The sequence below is a fragment of the Mya arenaria genome, chromosome 17 (genome assembly GCF_026914265.1).
Source record: "Mya arenaria isolate MELC-2E11 chromosome 17, ASM2691426v1".
Taxonomy (NCBI): domain Eukaryota; kingdom Metazoa; phylum Mollusca; class Bivalvia; order Myida; family Myidae; genus Mya; species Mya arenaria.
The window spans coordinates 45325796-45349835 of record NC_069138.1 but is presented as its reverse complement, the minus strand read 5'-3'; the positions used below and the strand labels follow the sequence as shown (position 1 = coordinate 45349835).

Here is a 24040-nt window from a genome sequence, read left to right as displayed (position 1 = left end):
AAAAAGTATGATCTGATCATATATTCAATGAATAGCAACAACAACATAATAAAAGCATTTCACAAATACATTAAAACACCCTTTCCAAGTTCCATCCATTTGAAGGCAGCCAGATCCTACTCGCCGAAGACAAAAAATATTTCAAGTAGCAAAGAGCCTCAACATTACTTAACACTGGTGGGTTGAATTTCGTTTATGGACCAGAACTAAGATACATGAATGGCTCTGACTAGTCCGGATGGAAGGACGTGGTGGGGGGGGGGGTGAGTAGGGGCCGAACAAATCAATCCATGTGTTCTTCTTACGATCATATCTAGGAACAAAAATAGAAATAAAGTTTACAGTTAGGAAGATACCAAGCGGGGTATCTTTCGAAACGAACACATCAGGCGCAAAGGACTCCAAATGACATTTGGTCCGCGGAAGGGTTGGGCTCGTGTCACGCCCGGGTGATTTTTTCAATTGTAAGCATTGAAAGACTCGATTTCCAGTGAGTTCAGGTTTTGTTTTCATGTTTTTTTTCTCTAAACCTTTTTACATTTCAAATAGGTGTTAGATCTAAAACTAATATCGTTTGGTAACATTTATTCACTGAGAAAGAAATTGCTAATATGATAAAACAGTAATACACATGTTATGGACACGTTTGTAAGCACACAATTAATACTAGTATTTTCTATTTCTGTACCAAATACAAATAGTCACAAATTAATAAATCACACACATTAAATTCATTTTAATCAATTAGAGTAATCATGCCATGGTGACCTGTATATTCAATATCGTGTCAGACATGTATTAATCTATATGCGCGTAGCTTCATTTGAAATACAATTAAAAAAAATGGTATCAAATATTGCGGCCCAATTGCCGTTACTAGCTAGAATATTGGGACCGCGGCCACGGCCCATGTGGTACCAGCTCCTACGCGCCTGAACAAACTGAGAAAATCTCGAACAAACATTACATGATTTTTCGAATAAGTGTAGAGCACTCGAACAATGGATTTTTGAAAGTAAAAAATGGGTAATTTATCTGCCTATAGTCGAGGCTGATATTTCTTAGCATTAAAGGGTCTGCAACCCTGCTATTATAATGAAGAGAACTTGTTATTAATTTGCATTATTTTAATAATCATACATAATTATATGTATGAATTTACATTACATGCACCCTGACGATGATTTACCAAGATATCGCTCCATTAAATGAAGTAACCCTTTGCCATGACAATGATATACATTGGAGGATTGTACATAGTTTCATTATACATTTATGCTTGGGTTCACCATAAGTAGGACACTGAAGTATTTTAGGCTTAAGATAATGTCAAAGATTCTAATGCTGGAATTTCTGATGTTTTGAAGCACAAAATCTATGGTTTTGGGTCACAAAGGGTAAATTTTGGTAATAAAAATAATAACTTGAAAAAAGATTTGGCGTCAAACCTACCCTTTTTTAAAGATGCACTCTTATACCCATGTAAGATTTACCATAACTAATACGATTGTTTAAAAATACCAAAAAGGATGAATAAATGTCAAAACAATGGTTCTTATGAAGGATACCGTGTTATATTTGAAAGAAAGTTGCAGAAAACACGGTATTCCAACCTGATACGACTATTGTTAATCACAGGAAATCTTTTAGCATTCACCAATCATTTAATATTTTTGCGTTTTTAGCCATTAAATGCACGATAACAATCGTTCTATCAGTAAGTTATACTTTCCATATATGTATTATTTAGTAAGTAGTTAAAGGTTTATCGCTTAAAATGTATGTTTCTTATACATGGGTATGAGTTGATTTTGAATAAGAGTGTCACTTTAAGGCAGGTGACCGGAGACAGAGCTTGTTTGCCTACCTAAAACTTATACCTTTTAAGTTATTATTATGGTGTAAATATTTGCAATAAATACACATGTATCGACTTCGTATATAAACACAAATCAATCGCGGTACTCGATAAATATGGTATAAGCCAACCATCACAAATTTAGTGCAACGCAACCTTTTACAGTAATCAATCGGAACACCTCGGCTGTCGTTTTATGGCGGAGATGGTCAGGGTGTTCCGATTGTAAACTAGTGTAAAATGCGGCCCAAGTAAGGCCCTATGATATTTGTATACGGAAAACACGGCCCTTGCGGGGATCATGTAAAATGTTTATTATTTCTTAATTCATTGTTAAATTTCGTTCGAGCGTTCCGACCGTAAACTTATTTGGTAATAGTGTGAATAACTGTATAGGGTAAAACACCGCCCTATTGGGTGATATACGACTCTATAGATATATTGAAAAAAAAAAATTATTCATTGAAGTTCGGCTTATGAAAAAGAAAAAAAAAATGCATAAGAAATTCCCTACCAATACAGCTATCAAAGTACAGTATTAAAATGCTTTAAAATATGCAAGTTTGAAAAATGACCGTAGATTTCACAGTCTTTGGCGACAAAGTTTTTCAAATGAATATCCCATGGTCCTATTTGTTTTATCTAAATTTATTTTCGAAATTAAGAAAAAAGTTAAGGAAATATATTATTCAAAATCGTAGAATGCTGGCGAAGTCAACCATATATAAGAATATTTATAAAGTTGTCATGGATCACGGCTATATTTATGCTAGCTATTCTTATGCCTTGGCCCAAAATGATAATGTTTCTATTTGTGTGAATCAATCAATTCCTAATCACCCACTATTTAGGAATCAATTTTATGATTGCCTTTGTGTCGTTCTATTTTCGGCATTAAATTTAATATCTTGTATTTCTTTCCCGCTGTGCACTTTTTTATGATGTTGCTTATTATGATGTTAAACGTGTTGGAAAATAGCTCATTTGTTAACACACGTGTATTACAAATAAACATTTCTTGCCTTGTTCTGGTGATACAAAGGAAAGTGCCGGTGCTTTAAAGAACCAAGCGGTTGCATGCTTCGCACACGGATCTCTTGTCACGGATCACTCTGTTTCTTCAAATGTTCATATAAATTGACTGAGAAGTGCAGTCACTGCTATCTCATCTTACTAAGTTCATTAACCACAACACATGTAGTGATAGCATCATGGCAGTTCAAAGTCATAATGCAGCTAATGATTACGGGCAGAACTTGATTAAATAAAATAAACATAAGCGAAATCTAGCGAAATTCCATTGAACTGTTTGATTTACATACGTACAACGCCTTATCTGGTCAATTACCTAATTGATTTACTAAGAATAAGTGTCCGCCCAGTGTTATCTTGTATATTGACAGCATAGTCTGACCAAGCGCTTCAAAGACCACGACTCCAACCAGTGATACAGCTCTTCAACGACCAAGTCTGTCTTCACACGACCAGGCGCTGGAACGAACATGACTCAAACCCCGCGAGCCTATGTTTCAACGATCATGACTCCAATCCCGCGACCTAGCGCTCTAACAACAACGTCACTCATCACACGACCAAACGTTTCCGCGACCATGACTACATTTCCGGATCCTAGCGCTCCAACGACCACGTCTCTCATCACACGACCCGGCGTTTCAACGACCATGACTCCAATCCCGCGATCTTATGCTTTAAAGACAATGTCTCTCTTCACACGACCCAGCATTTCAACGACCATGACTCCATTCCCACGTCCTAGCGCTCCAACGACCACGTCTCTTACTACACGATCCAGCGTTTCAACGACCATGACCCCATTCCCACGCCCTAGCGTTCCAACGACCACGTCTCTCATTACACGACCCAGCGTTTCAACAACCATGACTCCATTCCAGTGTCCTAGCGCTCCAACGACCACGTCTCTCAATGCACGACCCAGCATTTCAACGACCATGACTCCATTCCCGCGACCTAGCGCTCTAACGACCACGTCTCTAAATGCACGACCCAGCGTTTCAACGACCATGACTCCATTCCCGCGACCTAGAGCTCTAACGACCACGTCTCTCATCACACGACTCAGCGTTTCAACAACCATGACTCCATTCCCGCGACCTAGCGCTCTAACGACCACGTCTCTTATCACACGACTCAGCGTTTCAACAACCATGACTCCATTCCCGCGACCTAGCGCTCTAACGACCACGTCTCTCATCACACGACTCAGCGTTTCAACAACCATGACTCCATTCCCGCGACCTAGCGCTCTAACGACCACGTCTCTCAATGAACGACCCATCATTTCAACGACCATGACTCCTTTCCTTCGACCTAGCGCTCTAACGACCACGTCTATCATCACACGACTCAGCGTTTCAACAACCATGACTTCATTCCCGCGACCTAGCGCTCTTACGAAAACGTGTCTCATCACAAGCCGATGGTTTCAACGACATTGACTCCTATCCCGCGACCTAGCGCTCTAATGACCACGTCTCTCATCAAACAACCCAGCGCTGTAACTACTCTGACTCTAACCCCGCAACCTAGCGCTCAAACGACTACGTATCTCGTCACGCGACCCAGCGCCGGAACTACCATGACTCCAAGGCCGCAAGCCTGTGTTTCAACGTCCATGACACCAACTCTGCCATCTAGCGCTCCAACGGCCACGAAACGAGTCCCATGGACCAGTGAAAAAAAACACAACGGAGAAACAATGTCGACTTTGACAGAATAATGAAATCGAAATCGAAGGTCCATCTAGAATGAACATACTTGATAATGTGCATCCTGGACAGATTCTGAGATTTAGAAGTTGTTATTTGTCGTAAACAAAGAATATCGAGGGATATATGTGGATCAAGGAAGCAAACATGTAAGAATGACAGACGGAATCTGTTAAAAAACGCCATGCAGAATGTTAAACAAATGAACCAATGAGGTCGGTGTGACCCCCGTTGGGTTCTTCGTTGTCCGAGTATATTTTTTTTCTTAAATGAGGGTTTACAGTCAAATCACACAACGAACAGGTTGACGTATAACGTTTCCCGAACAACCGCTTTGTTTTTTTCTTCAAATTTGCCTGGTAATAAATTGTCCTCATTTGGAGGTCGGAGGCAGAATGTCCTCGGTTGGAGGTGTTTCGTTCGCATTTTTTGGGTGTGTCAGTGTCCCTGGTTGGCGGTGTTTTGTTAAAAAATGTTTACGTATTTAAACCTCTACCCAGATAGCTTTAAGTCCGTTTAACACATTGACGTAATTATTTTTCGAAATGACACCCTGGAAAATGGTGTCCTCATTTGGATGTGAAATGTTGCGTGTCCTCAGTTGGCGGTGCTTGCAAGTACGTGTGTGTGTGTGTGTGTGTGTGTGTGTGTGTGCGTTTGCGCTTATATCCTTTGGAGGTTAAACATATGAGTACACAGCAACCTTCTGAGGCACAATTTACTTCCGAGGTTAATTGTCCCGTTACCTCGGAAGTTTAAACCTCTGAACAGCGTTATAATGTTCACCAGACTCTCCTGGTTAAATATGAAGATTACCTCTAAATAACGTTGTATAGTGTGTCGTGTGTTTGAGTGTGCTTGCACACATTGACATACGAAAACAGGGCGCGGAAAAAGTTTAAAGTCGGGCATGCGCATTGGCTCTCCGTTTCGCTGCGCATGCCAGGTCCGCCCCCGCGGGCACCTGTTTAATTCGCGCATTGGGCATGCGCACTACCATCGACACCTCACGTGGTGTGGGAACAACATGGCGGCTTGCCGAGGTAAGTTGTGTATTATCGATTCTAATGATGGCGGACAGTTTTTTCTGCTGTAGGATTTTTGCAAATTGGTTGGATTTTGAAGTGTGTACGTATCAATTCTATTGTAATACCTTTTTATGGAAAGTAATGGATGTCGGAGAACACTTCAACATCGTTCTGTACCATTGTTTTAAGACTGTTTCGTAACACAGCACATGACATTAGTCATTTTAGAATGACTACACATGGCACATACCTGTACTGTATAATGATATATCATACATATATACACTTTATAGTAAGGTTTTTAACGGTGTTTAGTACGTGCTTATGTGGTGGTTAAAGGAGATAATAGTGTGTGAAAACTGGCTCTCTCAATATCGAAAACATGCAACAGATGCGAGGTGCCTGATCATGCAGTTAGAACTCAAGAACTGACATTTTGTGGTTTACCAGTAGGCAAGAATTAGCAGTCGTGAAAATTAAACTTTTGAATTCTTATAGTTTTGCTTGGCATCAAATTTTTTAACAAGCACTGCTATTTAAAATTCAGAATTTGAGCAAGCCCGAAAGTAGTCCAAATAATTGTACGTTGACGGATTTTTTTTAGATTTTTGATATGGCAAATCCTTCACGTACAAATTGTTTAGTATCAAAAGTGGGTAGTTGTTCCGATCAGGATTCCGGGTTAAAGCATATAGCGTCTATACAATATAATAACAAGAAATATTACCAGATAATGTTATTTTATATTAGTTCCGTACGCATACAAAAAAAATATCCAACTTGTAATTATGAGTTTGACGGCTTTTCTTCATTTCATTCTGTCAAAACATAACGATATATACATGAAGGGCACCTGCAAGGCTTCAGGGCACAGTTTTAAATCGCTCGGAACATTTCGGCCATGGCCAACTTGTTACGATTGTATAACGAGGTCTATCTCGAAGTATTGTCGTAGGAGGCCGAGTTATTACGATTGTATCAAGTTGTTCCCCTTCGCATAATTGTTATCTGTGTCAGTCAACTTTCATTTTATTGGAAAGGTAAACAACTTGTTTTAATGCATTAAATGCTTGTTTAGTGCAAAATAATATTTCACTTACATGGCAAAATATGAATTTAACTCTTTATGATCAATTTCAACCATAAAATTCTTTACTTAAAACAATTTCAATATTTTTAAAACACCCCCGTTTTTGGCACATTCCCGTTTAGACGTTAGGGATTGGAAGAATCCCTTATGACACGTCTATTATTTTAGACTAGCCCGAAAGACATTTTACCAGTGCAGGGCTTGTGCTTATATTGACCACTATAATTATACATTGACAGTATCTGTCAATGTATAATTGTAGTGGTCAATATTTAATATTGACCACTATAATTATACATTGACAGTGATATATTTTACGATTTTTGATATGGCAAATCATTCACGTACAAGTTATTTTGTATCGAATGTGGGTAGTTATTCCGATTGCATCTATAAAATATCTTAAAAACAAGAAATATTACCAGATAATGTTACTTAAATAATAGTTCCGTACACAAAAAAAAACAAATATCCAACAAATTATTATGAGTTTGATGCATGTTTCTTCATTTCATACTGTCAAAACATAACAATATACAATACATGAATGACACCTGCAAGGCTGCGGTTCACAGTTTAACAACAATTGGAACACTTCAGCCATGGCCGAGTTGTAACGATTGTATATAAGAGGTCTTTCTCGAAGCTTGCCGAAGATGGTCAAGTTTTAAGCTTGGTACAATTGTTGTCTGTGTCGGTCAAGTTTCGTTTTGTTGGAAAGGTAAATCCTTTGTTTTAATGCATCTTATGCTTGTTTTGTGCAAAATATCTTTGCACTTGCACTGTAAAATATGAATATAAACCTTTATTATCTATTTCAAACCTAAAATGCTTCTCTAAATACAATTTCAATATTTTTCAAAACCCCCCTGTTTTTGCACAAACCCGTATATAAGTTATGGATCGGAAGAATCCCATATAACATGTCTATTATTTTAGACTAGGCAAGAATCTGCATGTGCAGCCACAATCGATGCAGTATGATTTGTATACATATACATTGACAACACAAACATCAACAGAATAAATGCCCCAGATTTGAGTAAAACAAAAATTAATATCAATTTATTTCCTAAATCATGGTCTTAAATGTGCGGCAACATGTGCATGTTGTTTAAGTCAGAAGTCATTTTTACAGTCATTGTTGGAGTATTAAAGTTTTATTGCATAACTGATCTGATTAAATTTATTGCCTTTGTTTTAAAAAGGATGAATTCAGGTGTGAAATATAGAATATAAGTATATTATTGCATAATACTAATACAGTTAAATGGAAACTATAAGCTTTCACCGATCTTTATCGTAATGTGAAAGCAAAAGTAAGATGTTAAAAGGCTGCCAAACCATGTTTTCAAATTTGTCTTTCTGTTAATCTTTGAAATTTAAATGGCTGTAACACAATTGTTTATTTTCAAATAAAAACGATCCTATTATTGATTGTAAAAAGACCCATCCATTTCAGAAGATGTCGAAATATCGGAAGAATGAGAGCATGTGTTTCTTTTTCATATTTTCCACAGCAGTGGTCGAAATTAGCACAAGCCCGCAAGCCCTGCACTGGTAAAATGTCTTCCAGGCTTGCTCAAATTCTGAATTTTATATAGCAGGGCTTGTTCAAAAACATGATTCCATGCAATAGTATAAGAATTCGGGCTTGTTCATCCGAAAGTCTAATTTCAATGACTGCCACAGTAATAGCAGATAGGACTCAGTACACATCCATGTACTCCTCATTTCTTTTGGAACTTTCAGGCCTTATGATATATGGATTTTGTCCAAGTGGCCTTTGGTTAAAAATGCTATTTCACAGACTGACTTCAGAAAACCTTCATTAGTAACTTTTGCCCGTTTTTTTTTAAATGCATGCTGTTTTGACAACATCTAGTTAATATGTTTATGGGAAATGTAGATTCACGAAATTATTTAGACTACATTGATTCATTATGACTTACTTATTTGATAATGAGATAAGCTAGGGTCTAATTATGCAAACACATTGTCTGCTCATAAAGCACCAATCACACAGGGCAGTATTGGGAGCTATGCTAAAAAGCCTAGATGAAACACTTTGATACACAGCATTGATTAAGCATGTCATTTGTGTAAACCCAGATGGTTATGTCATTAACTGGCGCGAGAAGTAAGTGGATTGAATAGTGGCTCAGTCTGCGAAATAACCCATGTGCCCGATGCCCGGGGCAAGTAAAAATCCCGCCGGGCAAGTAAAAAATCGTATTTGCTTGCCCGATCGGGCAAGTGAAAAAAGAGAACGAAATCGTTTATCCGAAAATCAACAAACAAAGTAAATACTCTAAATTTGATGACGTATTACTCGACTTTGTAAAAGTCGCTAAATTTGATGACGTTTTACGCGGTCTGTATCGACTGGTACACTTACTCCGCAGTCCGAATCAATAGACGCTTATAACTATGCATATAAAATTGAAAGCCGATTGGACGCTTGATTTAAACCAGTCCGATGCAAGCGTTTCAAAGACAACTCTGATGTGATCTTTGCTTATATTTTATTTGAAATTTATTCGGGCAAGTGAAAATTGGTCCGGGCAAGTTAAAATTGCCAGGGAGATGCCCGAAAGGGCAAGTTCATCTGAAAAGTTATTTCGCAGACTGGTGGCTGTTTACATCAGACTGTTGTTGATATGTTGTCATTGTTCCAGCCTCATTTTATTGCAATTGCAGATGTTTTTGGCCAGAATCAACGCCCTTGCAGAAAAAAGCCAACCAAAACTACCTTCAGACAAACACGGCTGAAATTGAGCTGAATTTGTGCTATATGCAGTATATCGATCAATACATAGGTATGATTTTGTCGTGATACATTAGCAGCATATTTGTGGACTTAGTCAGGGAATTGAATTTAGAAAAAAATACTGCTCACCCCTTTGTGTTTGTTAGAAAAATGTATGTACTTAAAAACAACAACAATGTTTTCTGTGTCATAATCAAAGCATAAGGTTTGTAAAAACAAAAATGTTTTGAGTAGGTCTGATATGCAGTCTGCACAAAATATCTTGCCGATGTTCTCATCATTGTCTGTATTGAAGTCTAATTCTAGGTGGAGTTTCGTCTCCCATTGAGTAACAGTTTCTTTGGACAGTTTGTTAATTTTGGCTGCTATGTCGGATTAGTTTGATCATCACCATCGGCCTTCGTAGATATTAAATATCAATGCATAAAAAAACTTTAAAAATATTATTGCTTTTCATGATGATGGACTGTGCCTCAAAATTGATATAAGTCAAATACTGCCGTCTAGAATCTGAGCACGAAATAACAGTCTACAACGTGTGAGTTGTGTATACGTCATCATTTTGTGTGTTTACAAGAAATGGAAAGTAAACAAATTGAAAGTTGCTCTTTTTCAAGAGTTTTCACTCGCATTTTTATACCCCCGACAAACGAAGTTTGAAGGGGTATATTGGAGTCACCCTGTGGTCGGTTTGTCGGTCGGTCCATTGCAATTTACCTTGTCTGGAGTATAACTTAAAAATACTGGATATATAAATATTGCCCTTTATTTGTTGTTTTTTGCTGTCAATTTTTTTTGTCTTTGTTTTTTTTTGGAGGTAAACTATACATTGCAAAAAGGAGACTCTAGACAAGTACACTTTTGATAGGCCAAAAAAGAACACTTTTTTAACATTCCATCTAGAAAAAGCAATCAAAGTAAATGTGAATTTAAAATTTGGTGGCATGGCACAATATTTATCTCAGGTTTTACGATAAGTATCTCTTCTCCTTAAAGTCCCCCCACTTCTCCCTAATTTGACTGGTGGGAGAAGTGACTTCTCCCCAAAAATTCAGCCTTGTGAGAGCCCTGGTGATAACAACCCGAGATGGTAAAGAAAGTGTCTGAAGTGAAAATGAACAAGAAAGAAGAATTAAGAGCAATCGGTCGGGATATCAGACAACGCGAAAACTTTTTTCTTCACAGGACATTGCGACAGGTAAACACTGAAAGTTTACCTGTCGCACCAAATTTTTACCTGTCGCAATGTTACAAACAGTATTCAGTTACATCAGCCTAAACCTTGATTTTAAGCCTCTTTTTAAATAAGTTTTGTAACTCCCCATTATAGCAGGTTTAGATCTACTTGGTTAGATGTGTACTATTATAAATTACAAAAAAGAAGCTAAACATCAGGTCAAAAAAATCAATATTTCGGATCTTAAGTCATTATTTTTTCCTCCCAAAAAAACTCATATCCGGTTCGTCAACCCATGGAGCAGCCAGATCTTACTCTTTTAATTCATCTTTAAATTAAAGATACAGTACAGTTAAAAAATATAACGAATTTTACTACAATTCAAACTCAGACACAACAAAAGTAGAGTTCTTGTTATTGGCAATGTTAAACAGAGCGGAAAGAGTGTCAGCTCGGTATAATCATCATATTTAAATTAACACGATTGCCGGGAACCACTTTGCCGAAAAAAATACATACGGAATTTAGCAAGGTCCGAACATTTCCGTAAAATTCCGTCTATTAAAAAGTAGTAGAGTACGAACTGAAATCGTAACCTTACGTGTTTTTTCGGCTTTTACGGAAACATGTGCAAAACGGGGTTTACAAATAGTGATACACGGATTAACAGGCTGAATAGTCATGATATAATAGTTACAAATAACTCTGACCATTTATTTAGAAAGTGAAAGTAAATTTTCCGAAAATTAAACGGTGCTGACTGTAATTTTTCACCGGACATTGTGACCGACCAAAACAAAAGTTCCGTCGGTCAAAATGGAAATATACCGGACATGTCCGACTGTCCGACGGACATTCGCATTGTCTGGGATATTACTACAATGTGTGCATGAACATGCATGTACTTTGATATCAATACAATGCATTGTTTTCCCATTTAAGAAAGCACCATGTTTTTGGCCCACCCTGCCCTTTTTAATTCCTGGCTAAAACACTATTTACTGGTTCCAGGTAATGGAGTGTTTGCTAGGCAAGAGCTCTTGAAGGGGCAGTTTATTCTCGAGTACAGAGGAGAACTATGTAAACAGCAGTCTGATGGTGATGAAATGTTCAAATACCATTTCAGACATAACAACAAGGAATACTGGTATGTATATATAGTTTTTGTGTAAGCTATAATTTTTGTAGTAATAAATTGCTATTTATTTTCTTTTATACACTACTTTTTTAGCTTGTCTTTTTGTCCATTGATAAAGTCTGGATAGTGTGATGTCCTTGTGGTCGTACCAAAACTCTCTCTCAGATTACATGGTTACAGTTAAGTTTTATTCTGTAAAACTATGCATTGGCATAATATCTTGTCGTGTCTGGGCGGTAATTTTGGGTTAAAATTCAGCGCTATTCCCAGTGCAAAAAACATACATTTTCCCCATGACTGGAAAATATGTGTGGTTTAAAATATTAAGCCATGTCGGGTGCATTCTCCAAACAAAAAAAACATTATCAAAGTCAATAGTTTTCTTGGTTTCAATATTTTAAACTGAAGCATTGTTGTTCACAAAATAAAAAAAAATCTAATGACACCCAAAGTGGTGAAAAAACACATAGGAACATTAAACACATAGGGACATTTGTCATAATACATTTCCTTTCTTTGTAGTAATGTTATGTTTCAATTGTTTTAATAGCATCGATGCCTCAAAAAGCATGTGTCTGGCACGCATGGTCAACGACTTGGACCGATACACAAAGCCTCATTGCAAAATGGTTAAAGTTGTTGATGACAGACATCAACCAAGACTCTGTCTGTATGCAACTGAAATGATCAGCAAAGACACTGAATTGAGGTACGATTATGGTGTTGCTGATGTACCTTGGAGAAAGCGAAAGGTAAATAAAATGTTTTAATTTTCTCTTCTTTTTAATTGAAGTCAAAATACTGAATGCATTGTACTCAAACTCTGTTGGATGTTAAATAAAGTCTGACGGGTATTGCATCTCACTTGGGTAAAATTTGTATTATTGATTTCCCCTATTGATACCCCAATTTGGTGTGAGCTTTATGACGTCACAAATTTTAATAATAGACCATCATACAACCTCAACCTCTAGTTTCGTTAAGTGTTGAATTATTTCTTTCATTGCTTGTTTTTATGAATTATTCCCTTTAAAACCTATAAAAACTTACGGATATATACTACTATTTTGTCTTGATTGAAATGTAAGTTATAATTTATTACATAGCCTATGGTGTAGATACAGACATGACTTAATCATAATTGAATTCCTTGTAAATGAAATTGTTTTATTAGCAAGGTGCACACAATCAAAGCTATTTCATTCAAATGGACTTAACTTGAATCCAGACAACTATCGGCAACTTTATGATAGTAAGTTGAATCATAATGTTGACATCAATGTCTCTGCATTTACAAACTTGTATACCATATTTTGCAGAAAAATGATGTCAAGCCTGTGGTTTTTGAACAATTCAGTAATATCGAGATGTTCCTTGTTAATTGTTTTTGTTATTTGCATGGTTTTTCTGAATATGCAAAATTGAGAACTACATATTCAGTGTACATGAAAAGTCTTTTAGCGTTCAAAATATTGATTATTAAAACATTTGGTACTTACTGTTTCTAAGAAGCATGTACATTGGATTTAATGTTTAATAAAAAAAATCATATTGCCTTAAAATTTTTTAAAGCAAACAATTCTTTTTGTATTATTAAATACAGAGAGACAATTTTTTTCTGTCGTAGTTCGAATTTACACATGACATATGATATATAAAAGCCTGGCAATGTCATGTTCTCTGACTCATTTCATGTACACTGTATTTGCCTTACATTATTTTATTTTCCAATTTCATCTAAAAGTTATATGACTTAATTTTCCGCCCAACCATTTGAATATTCATAATTTTGTTCTCCATTTGAACAAGATTACGGAAAGCCCTGTCCTACTATTGCCGTAAAAATCCACAAAGTAATAAAAAAATCTCAATAGTTTTTTTACTTTTTCAGTCTGTGTCTTGTTTTTTTGTTTGTTAGAATTTTGTGTTTAAAAGTTGTTCATCAGAACGTTTGTGGGAATCTTAAAACTGTTGAAATGAATAGTTTTTTCCATAATTAATTCATTATGTGATTGGCCTTTGTCAAGACCACACAATCATCTATACTGCAGTTCATCATTATGTAAAATTACCTCCAGCTCATTTATCCTTAGTGTGTTAGAATTGTACCTCAGAAGGTTTGTCATAATTTTAAATTGTAAAATGATTTTATGGTGCTTGATATACATGGTTGTGTGCTGAAGACAGATACTTTTATGATATCTCATAAATGATTATGAATCCCAATTGGGCTAATTAAAATCATCCGTGTGTCCTTTGTCCCTCCCAGTTGTGTCTGGACTGTTATGAAGTCATCTATGGACTGATTTTAAAATACTTATGTGTTATGCATACAAAGACGTTATGTTGTGTGCAAGGCCAATGTCCTTACCTCCAAAGTCAAAATTACACTATATAACCCGGACTGTATCCTCTTCATGTATAGACAGTTCTCAAAGTAACTTGCTGTTTTGCATACAAAGATGACATTCCACTTGCAGGACCCGTGTCCCTACCTCAAAGGTCACACTTATGGTTTGATTTCTATGGAATGCTGCGTTTAATGACATAGAGTATATCTGTTCATGTCCGAACTCTATCTTTCACATGTATGGAAATTTTGAAATTATTTGGCACACATGTTTAGTATACTTTAGGCATGTGTTACGTGCAAGGTTTGTGTTCTTACCTCCAGGGTCAAAGTCACACTTTGTGTTTGATCATTATAGATTGTTCAATATACATACCGTACATTGAGTATAGGTGGTCATATCCAGGCTGTAACCTTTTGATGTTTGGACAGATTTTAAAATAACTTTGCACATCTGTAAACCACATAAAGACAGCCTTTAAGACCTGTTTCCCTTTGTAAAAGATCCAGGTCACACTTGTCTATGTTTTATTACCTCACAAAGTATGCCAAAAGTTTTTAAATAATGGTGTGTTGCTGTGTGATAAATGACTGTATATAACTTAAAATTTTAAAATGACCTTACAACTCCTGAAACCCTGTCTTTGAACATAAGACAAATACTTCTCATGGCATTGTGACATGGCAGATGTGCGCGTGGTATAGAATTTTGATACATTTCAGATGCTGTTAAAGATGGTCATACAGCTGCAGATACTACAGAGGTCACAGAAACATCTGAAGATGCCCTCAGTGAATCAGCAGAAGTCTTGGAACATGCTTATCATGGTAAACTTGAGTGCTAATTAGTTCATACTAATTGATTTAAGCCTGATTGTGTAAAAGCTAACAGCTTATTTTAAACACACTCCAGTCGGTTTCCTTGGTCAAACTCACCAGTACTGAGTGTAAATATGAGAGGAAACTAGAACATTTTCCTCACTGGGGATCAAACCTAGCACCTCTTGGCTGCGAGGCGGACACTATAACTCTGAGCCATCCTTACATTAATTGTGTTTATGATCTGAAACAGGTACATACATGTTTCTGTTGCATCTAGACAAGCATCGACTTTAAAGTACCTCATGATGTATGCTAAAAGTTTGTAATGAATTGTGTGTGTGTGTGTGTGTGTGTTGGAGTCAAACCTCAGAAAGTTTGTTAAGCTTAATTCAGTAAAACTTATGCTTGTTCTCAATCAACAGATTTATTCAGTCTGGGTTATTTAATCACTCATTGGGTGTCACCTTGGGGGACATTGTTTCTCGGAATGACAAACACATGCTGATTTATACATCTAGATCTTGTATGTTCGTAATTTGGCGATGTAAGCATCTAGTTAGTTAATAATTGCTTGTGTTATTTTTGTACCTGAATACCAGTATATATGTGTGAAGCTTTTAGCTTTAATGAGTTTGTAACAGAATACAATCAACTCAACTGTGTGTTTCAGATGCTGTAGGGAACAGTGGGACAGTTGCCCCATCCACAGTTGTCTCTGAACATGCTGAAGGGCCGCCTCAAGGTAAATTGAATACAAAAACCAACCTTTACATAGTTATTTCTCGCTGGTGACCACAATCTGTTGATGTTAATTACTTAAGACTATTTTTCTGTGATGAGGTACCTCATAAAGTAGACATAATGCTTGTAAAGATGAACATGGAATATGTGTGTGTGTGTGTGTTGCTTACAAATGTTAGATATCTTGTCATCTATTAAAATCAGGCTTATTATACTCTTTAACATGTATTTGGACAAAGTATGCGTAAAAATATTGGTGAAATGTGTGTGTTGAAATGAAGAACCTCTGTGTGAATTGGGTCATCTTGTGTCGGAAAACTTAATTGTTAGGTCACATAAGAAATAGCCTATTTATACCGTCTTAACCATTTTTTTTACCTTTCTTAAACATGGTGAGATTGCTTCCCTGTACAAATTCTTGGACAACTCTTATACTTGTTTAACATAATTGAATTGATCATCAGATTGGCAGATGTTTAAACCATACAGATGTAATTCAATCATACTTCATTTGAAAGTTTTCAAAAGACATATTTCTATGTTTTATTACCTCACAGAATATGCCAACAGCTTGAAACTAATGGTGTGTTACTGTTTGTCAAAATTGTAGCTCTGAGTGCTTGTATGGTAACTTAAAACTAAACTTACATCTCCTGAAACCTATGTTTGTGAACATAAGACAAATACTTTAAATACTATCTCACGGCATTGTGACATGGCAGATGTGCGCGTGGTATAGAATTTTGATACATTTCAGATGCTGTTAAAGATGGTCATACAGCTGTAGATACTACAGAGGTCACAGAAACATCTGAAGATGCCCTCAGTGAATCAGCAGAAGTCTTGGAACATGCTTATCATGGTAAACTTGAGTGCTCATTAGTTTATACTACTTTATTTAAGCCCGATTGTGTAAAGCTAACAGCTAATTTTAAACACACTCCAGTCGGTTTCCTTAGTCAAATTCAGTACTAAGACAGTGTACATATGAGTGGAAACTAGAACATTTTCTGAGCGGGAATCAAACCTAGTGCTCACCTCTTGGTTGTGAGGAGGACACTCTACCTCTGAGCCATCCTGACATTAATTGAGCTTATGACTGAAACAGGTACATTCTTTTTTCTGTTGCACCTAGACCAGCACAGTCTTTAAAGTACCTCATGATGTATACTAAAAGTTTGTAATGGAATGTGTGTGTTGAAGTTAAACCTCAGAATGTTTTTTAAGCTTTATTTAGTAAAACTTATTCTTGTTCTTAAATTATTAGATTCATAGAGTCTGGGTTATTTTGTCACTTATTTGGTGTCACCTCAGGGACATTATTTCTCAGAACAACAAACAATTGTTGATTTATACATCCAGATATTGTATGTTTGTTATTTAGTGATGTAAGCATCTAGTTAGTTTATAATTGCATGTGTTATTTTTATGCCCCCCGAAGGTGGGCATATTAAATTGCATCGTCAGTCTGTCTGTCCGTCCGTCCGGCTCCGTAACTTTCCCTTGTATGGACAGATTTTAAAATAACTTGCCACATGTGTTCCACATACCAAGACGACGTGTGGCGTGCAAGACTCGTGTCCCTACCTCAAAAGTCAAGGTCACACTTAGTGTTTATTCACAATGGAGTGCTGCATATAAGGACATAGAGTATAGGTTGTCGTGTTCGGGCTGTAACTTTCTCTTGTATGGACAGATTTTAAAATAACTTGCCACATGTGTTCAACATACCAAGGCAACGTGTCACGTGCAAGACCCGTGTCCCTACCTCAAAGGTCAAGGTCACACTTAGTGTTTATTCACAATGGAGTGCTGCATATAAGGACATAGAGTATAGGTTGCCGTGTCTGGGCTGTAACTTTCTCTTGTATGGACAGATTTTAAAATAACTTGCCACATGTGTTCAACATACCAAGACGACATGTCGCGTGCAAGACCCGTGTCCCTACCTCAAAGGTCAAGGTCACACTTAGTGTTTATTCACAATGGAGTGCTGCATATAAGGACATAGAGTATAGGTTGTCGTGTCCGGGCTGTAACTTTCCCTTGTATGGACAGATTTTAAAATAACTTGCCACATGTGTTCCACATACCAAGACGACGTGTCGCGTGCAAGACCCGTGTCCCTACCTCAAAGGTCAAGGTCATACTTAGTGTTTATTCACAATGGAGTGCTGCATATAAGGACATAGAGTATAGGTTGTCGTGTCCGGGCTGTTACTTTCCCTTGTATGGACAGATTTTAAAATCACTTGCTACATGTGTTCCACATACGAAGACGATGTGTCGTGTGCAAGACCCGTGTCCCTACCTCTAAGGTGAAAGATACACAAGTGTTTATTCACAAGGGAATTCTGAATATAAGGACATAACAGTGTAGGTTGTCAAGTATGGGTGGTATTTTTTTATGTTCAGAGGCAATTTAAAATAACTTGCCATATGTATAACTTTTCATGTACTGTCTGACCTTGTTCGTAGGTCAATATCACATTCGGGGGCATTCGTCACATACTGTGACAGCTCTTGTTTATACCTGAATATCAGTATATTTTTGTGAAGTTTTAAGCTTTAATGAGTTTGTAACAGTTTACATTCAACTTAAATTTGTGTTTCAGATGCTGTAGAAATCAGAGGGATAGTTTACCATCCACAGTTGTCTCTGAACATGCTGAAGGGCCGCCTCAAGGTAAATTGAATACGAAACCAACTTTCTTTGAGTAATTATTTGTCGCTGGTGATCACAGTCTGTTCATGTTCATAACTGAAAGACTTTTTCTGTCAAAAGGTACCTCATAAAGTAGACACAATGCTTATTAAGATATACCTCGGAATGTGTGTGTTTGTGTGTGTGTTCCTTACAAAATGTTATAAATTTTAAAATACCATCAGCTATACTGCGGTTTGATTACCTCACAAAGTATGCTAAAAGCTTCTCAAGATTTGTGTATTGCTCACTTGTTGTGTGTTCAACTTGTACCTCAGAATGTTTGTATGTAACTTAAAATTGATTTTAGGACATCTGACATATGTTTGTGTACATACAATCCTATCAGTTTTAGCATGTCTGTTTTTCAAAGAAAATATCACCATGGTGCCTGGTCCGCGGGGGAGTGAAAAATCTTCAAATAAAGTTACAACTCTTTGGGCAATCATGGCCCTCTTGTTAACATATTAGCATATTTTCTTGGTTGAAACATTGATAATCATTTCATAATGAACAAAGGGAATGAAAACCAGGCAATATCTGAAGAGAATGATGAAGTTGATTCTGTAAAAGTGAAATGACCATGGAGAAAAAATAATGGAATTCAAGATCGAGATTAAATGTATAAGGTAACCGGAAAGGTCTTGTTTCCTTCACCGGTCAAACCTGAATGTGTCTGTTTTAAAAGCTTGTCAGAAAGACATACATCATTACATGTATCCCTGATACAGAATGATCCCACAACTGTTTAAGTGAGATACCTGCACATAGACTAGATAATTAACCTTGCTCTCAAGGAATCTTGTTTTGTCATTACATTTTATTGATTAAGGATGTGTTCAGTGCACATATTATGAATAATGTTAGTTTCTTTCATGTACTACTATAAACAATAAAAACACTGGTGACTGCTTCGCCAATGGAAAGGGCTACAACAGACACCTTTCCATGGAGTTGTGAAACACTTCTACATCAGCTATAGGTGACTTGTGCTAAACTTTACCTATCCGGTATATAAAACAATGCTATGTACCGTAAGCATACTTAGTAATCTTAAGCAATTGTTTGCTGGACATGTTTTTCTATTTTTGTACATTTCTTTTTGCAGCAATGTTCAAGATTTGACCCAGGAGCAGCTACAGGATATGGTTGATCAGAGTGAGAGGCATCTGCGGAAAATATTTGGAGGATATATTCTCTGCGAGAGACATATTGCATTCAAGCAGGAAGGAAGAAGCAAAAGTAAGGCATTTATGAGCTCAAACAATTTCAGGAATAAATGCACTGTACTTTTATGGGTAATGTATGAACTTTAGGCCACACCAAATATTTGTTTATTTGTTCGATTGTGACCAAGAAAAGTTGAAGCAAGGAGCGGGAGCAACAAAATTCATATTTCCCATTTCTTTCACAACCAGGAGTTGACAAAGCTGATTTTTTTAATCGTATAATGCCATAAATACATTCCTGAATTTTCCCTCCTAAATACAAGTTAAAATAAAGAACAAACAACACAAAAAGTATGCACATTATTATTCCTTGTATTTTAATATCTTTTACACCCAAACACCAGTAGAGTAAAATAACTTTTTGCATTAAAACCTTATCTTTTGAATGAGGAAACCAGAATTCTTATACTTCTGCTTGGCAATACAATTTTAAACAAGCCCTGCTGTATAAAACCCAGGATCTAAGCCAGCCCGGAACGTATTTTACGAGTGCGGCGCTTGTAGGCTTGTGCTAATTTCAACCACAAGTGAACAATATGCTTGGTCCAAAATGGTCAGCAAACAGTACCATTAACCCTACAGAATTATCAGGAGCTCTGCACTTGTAATTTAACTTTTTATGGTATTCTGCATCATAATGTTATTTGGAAATATGGTGTTCATTATTCAACAATATTTATATATAGAGAGAGATTTCCAAAATTACTAGAAAACTGGCGCCAGTTTTTTAGAATGACTATTTAATGCTATTACAGTTCTGTTTGCCCATGACTTCAACCCAACCCTCTATAACACAGGTATATAATATAGACTGAACCGAGAATGTTGCAGTTTGAAACACTTTCAATGCATTTCAGATGCTGTTAAGACGATTATACAGTTGCAGAAACAACAGAGATCTCGGAACCATCTCAAGATGCTCTTGGTGCATCAACAGAAGATCAGAAGTGGACCATGCTTATCTTGGTAAACTGCAGGCTTAATTGAGCATTTTATCTGTAAATAGGTACATACTTTTTAATGTTGCACCTAGACATGCATTGACTTTAGTACCTCATGATGTATGCTAAAAGTGTGTAATGAATTGTGCGTGTTGAAGTTTAACTGCAGATGTTTGTTCACCTTGATTTATTGTTGCCCAAAATGACAACACTTCTTGATTAATACATTTAGATCTAATAATTTTTGTAACATTTATAATTTATGTATCCAGTAAGTGCATGTGTTAATTTTGTACCTGAATACCAGTAAGCTTTCATAATATTGTAGCAGTTAACATTCAACTTAACTGTGTGTTTCAGATGCTACAGGGAACAATGGTACAGTTGCCCCATCCACTGTCATCTCTGAACATGCTGAAGGGCTGCCTGAAGGTAAATTCATGTTTGTATGTTGCTTGCAGATGTAGACTTATCTTGTTTCTCATTAAAAGTGTTCGCTTAAAAAAAAGAGTTTTATTTATGATCCAATAGATTTGCAGCAATGTTGCTGTCTGTTATATAGACAAAGTATGCTTCCAGTTACTGATGAAATGTGGGTGTTGAAATGAAGCACATCAGTGTGCACTGGGTCATCTTTTGTCGAAAAACTAACTTGTTAGGTCACTTAAAAAAGCCCTGTTATACTCAAGAGAACATTTTGGCACTGTCTTGATAAATCTGGTCATAATTTTTTCCTTGACAAAATCTTGGACAAATTTGATACTTGTTTTCCATAATTGTATTAATCGTGAGATTGACCATTGTTTAGACAACACAGCTCAAATGCAATCATATTTGTTTTAAAGGCTTTCTAAAGACAAGTCTCTATGAGTTTTTTTTACCTCCTAAAGTATGCAAAAAGCTTTCTAAAATTGGTGTGTTGCTGTTTGTTAAAATTCTACCTCTGAATGCTTGTATACAACTTAAAGTTGTGTACATGAGGCAAATATTTTATATCTCACAAATGATGTTGCAATCATGAAATGTTATACATTTTTGCCGATTTTGTGATTTTTTAATCCACTTGTGGAATGGTGAGACCAACATTCACATGATCATTTAGAGTTTCAAGCTCTAGTTCCAATTTCCTCAAACCAGTTTGCACATATCTTCGAACTCTTCTGTTGCTCATAACATTGGTAGTTATATATATGATTTAAAGTGTAACGATATTCCTGGCTTGGTGATTTATTCATGTTATTTAACCTTTATCTTTTGTCCAGCTTAAATCCTCTCTTGCATTTCAGCCAGGAACTTTCAGCGTTTAACAGAGGAGCAAGGCCAACTCCTAAGAAAATGTCGAAGTGTTCAACATTACTATGAGACGGGAACTGAAGATGATAGACTGTATTAATTCAATCAAAAGCCACAAGTGTTTGAATTCTCTGAAGTGGAATTAAATAAAAAGCACATTACACAGTTGGATAACGACAGATTGCACACTGAAACAATAATAAGTGTTCAAAGTGCTAGTACATCTTGTACATAGTGTCAAGGTGTCCAAGCATGTCTCTGTAAGCCAATGGTTCACTGCATATGAGGTTATTTTATATCTTACAGTGGATTGCAGCAAAAGGCCAGAGGAAAATATGTTTTGATACTCATCCGTATTTTGAAGAAGAAAAATGGGGCTGAATGGCATGTTTATTTTTTTTTATTTGACGGGCGGGCTGGGATGAGAATCTAAAATATTTTTTCTCTGGCTTAAGGCTTTATTCTTAGTATGTATCTATTATGTCATCATGATGAAGTCATTGTTACTATTCTACATTGTTAAAAATTAGATTCAATCATTTTTAGATTTCCGGAGGTTTTGAAGAGCATATTTTTAACAGCCAATGGGATCATAAGCACATTTCGAGTGTTACATGACCCAGCCTTTTTATCAAAAGTTGCTCAGAGTTCATTTTTGTGTGTCAGAGTAATAGTCCTTGGAAACTTCAAAATGGCTGAAAAGGCTTGTCCAAGCACTTTATTTTCGCTTGCACTGTTTATCATCTAGGTTAATAAATATAATTTCAGTTGATTTGCAGAAAGTTTACCAGGATAAGAATTTGTCGATTGTTTCTATACAATAATAATTTCAATAAATTAACTTTATTTTCAAACAGTTTTGACACAATGACCACAATGAATTTATATTTTGTCACAACTAAAACTGGGACCAAGGTCTACTGCATTGTAAATGAAAAATGGAATTTAACGAAATGGGTATGTCATGTACAACACTGATACAATGTTCTCAGTAGTGGTGACATTATGTCATAATAATTTTTGTCACAAATAGATTTTTAGAGTTGCCGATTGTTTTATTCAAACAGTAATTTCTCATTTGAATTTTATGGAGAAGTGTATTTTATACACATTCACAGTTAATGTGTAATTTCATGGTGTCAGTCATTGGTTTGCAGTTCATGTTACTTTGTAGTTTCTCACTTGTATTTTGTGACATATTCTTGACATGTAAAGATGGCAAATGTATGTGATGAATGTGAGAGATTAACATTGTTCATTGCACAATGTATTCACATATGTGCTTGTTAACCTCGTTCACTATTTTATTTCCCTCTGCATGTAACCAAAAATGACTTGTATATAAAATGTCCATGATTTATTTAAAATTCCATAATCATGGCAACTCGACTCAGTCTCTGCAATATTCAAGTGTAGATCAAGGGGCAATCCCCTGGCATTATTAATTATTAAAATATTTAATTTTACTCGTTTTAATCTTCGAAAAAAGGTGAGGGCTCGCTCCACGGCGCTTCTTGTTTGTTTGTTTTTAGATTATTTTTGCTCTGAAGCAAAATGATGACCCCCAATTCTTTTGCTTATATTTTTTAATGAAATGTATAAAATACATGTACTTCAACGTGAAATAAATTTGCCTTAAAAGGATGCTTTGTTTTACACTGATGGTGAACAAAAAGTTCCTTCACGGAGTTCCACCTACAGAATGGAATGTATACAATGTATTGAGCGATCTATATAATGGACTTGAGGAACAAAATACTACGTCATTATCTTGATGAAACCCTGAAGTGGCTTTAAGGGGGATCCGCTGCTGGGAATTGGCTCTTTGTGCTCTAAATGGTAGCCAAAAAGTTATACTATAAGCCAGTGGCCAACACAGTTCGGGTAACCGTTTAATATTGTGGTCAGTTTGAAACGTTACGTGTGAAATAATGAAGATTTACATTAACAAGAGGACACATTAAAAAACCAAAATAAATTTAGACGTTTTTTATGAAGTATATTTTTACTCTAGCACCGCGTATTAGCAGCCAACCTACAAGTCCGAGTTTCCGAATGACAAATATGTCAAATTCTCTTACTCAGTTATTTCCCTTGACAATTATATCCGATTTCTTTTGCATCATCGCTTTTAGATTTGACAGCCAACAAA

At 36.2% G+C, this 24040-nt stretch overlaps 2 long non-coding RNA genes across 3 annotated transcripts; both read left to right on the top strand.

Moving 5' to 3' along the window:
* Nucleotides 1–5382: 5382 nt before the first annotated feature.
* Nucleotides 5383–12374, top strand: LOC128223007 (uncharacterized). Of its 2 annotated transcripts, none has more exons than XR_008259271.1 (4): nucleotides 5383–5648; nucleotides 9424–9542; nucleotides 11682–11817; nucleotides 12359–12374. It is a non-coding gene; the product is annotated as an uncharacterized LOC128223007 (long non-coding RNA). The 2 variants fall into 2 exon arrangements; XR_008259270.1 differs by lacking the exon at nucleotides 5383–5648 and adding an exon at nucleotides 5694–7444.
* Nucleotides 12375–12402: 28 nt separating this feature from the next.
* Nucleotides 12403–23532, top strand: LOC128223006 (uncharacterized). Its single transcript, XR_008259269.1, has 9 exons — nucleotides 12403–12560; nucleotides 14882–14986; nucleotides 15651–15722; nucleotides 16479–16583; nucleotides 18337–18407; nucleotides 19534–19667; nucleotides 20512–20620; nucleotides 20956–21027; nucleotides 21882–23532. It is a non-coding gene; the product is annotated as an uncharacterized LOC128223006 (long non-coding RNA).
* Nucleotides 23533–24040: the final 508 nt, after the last annotated feature.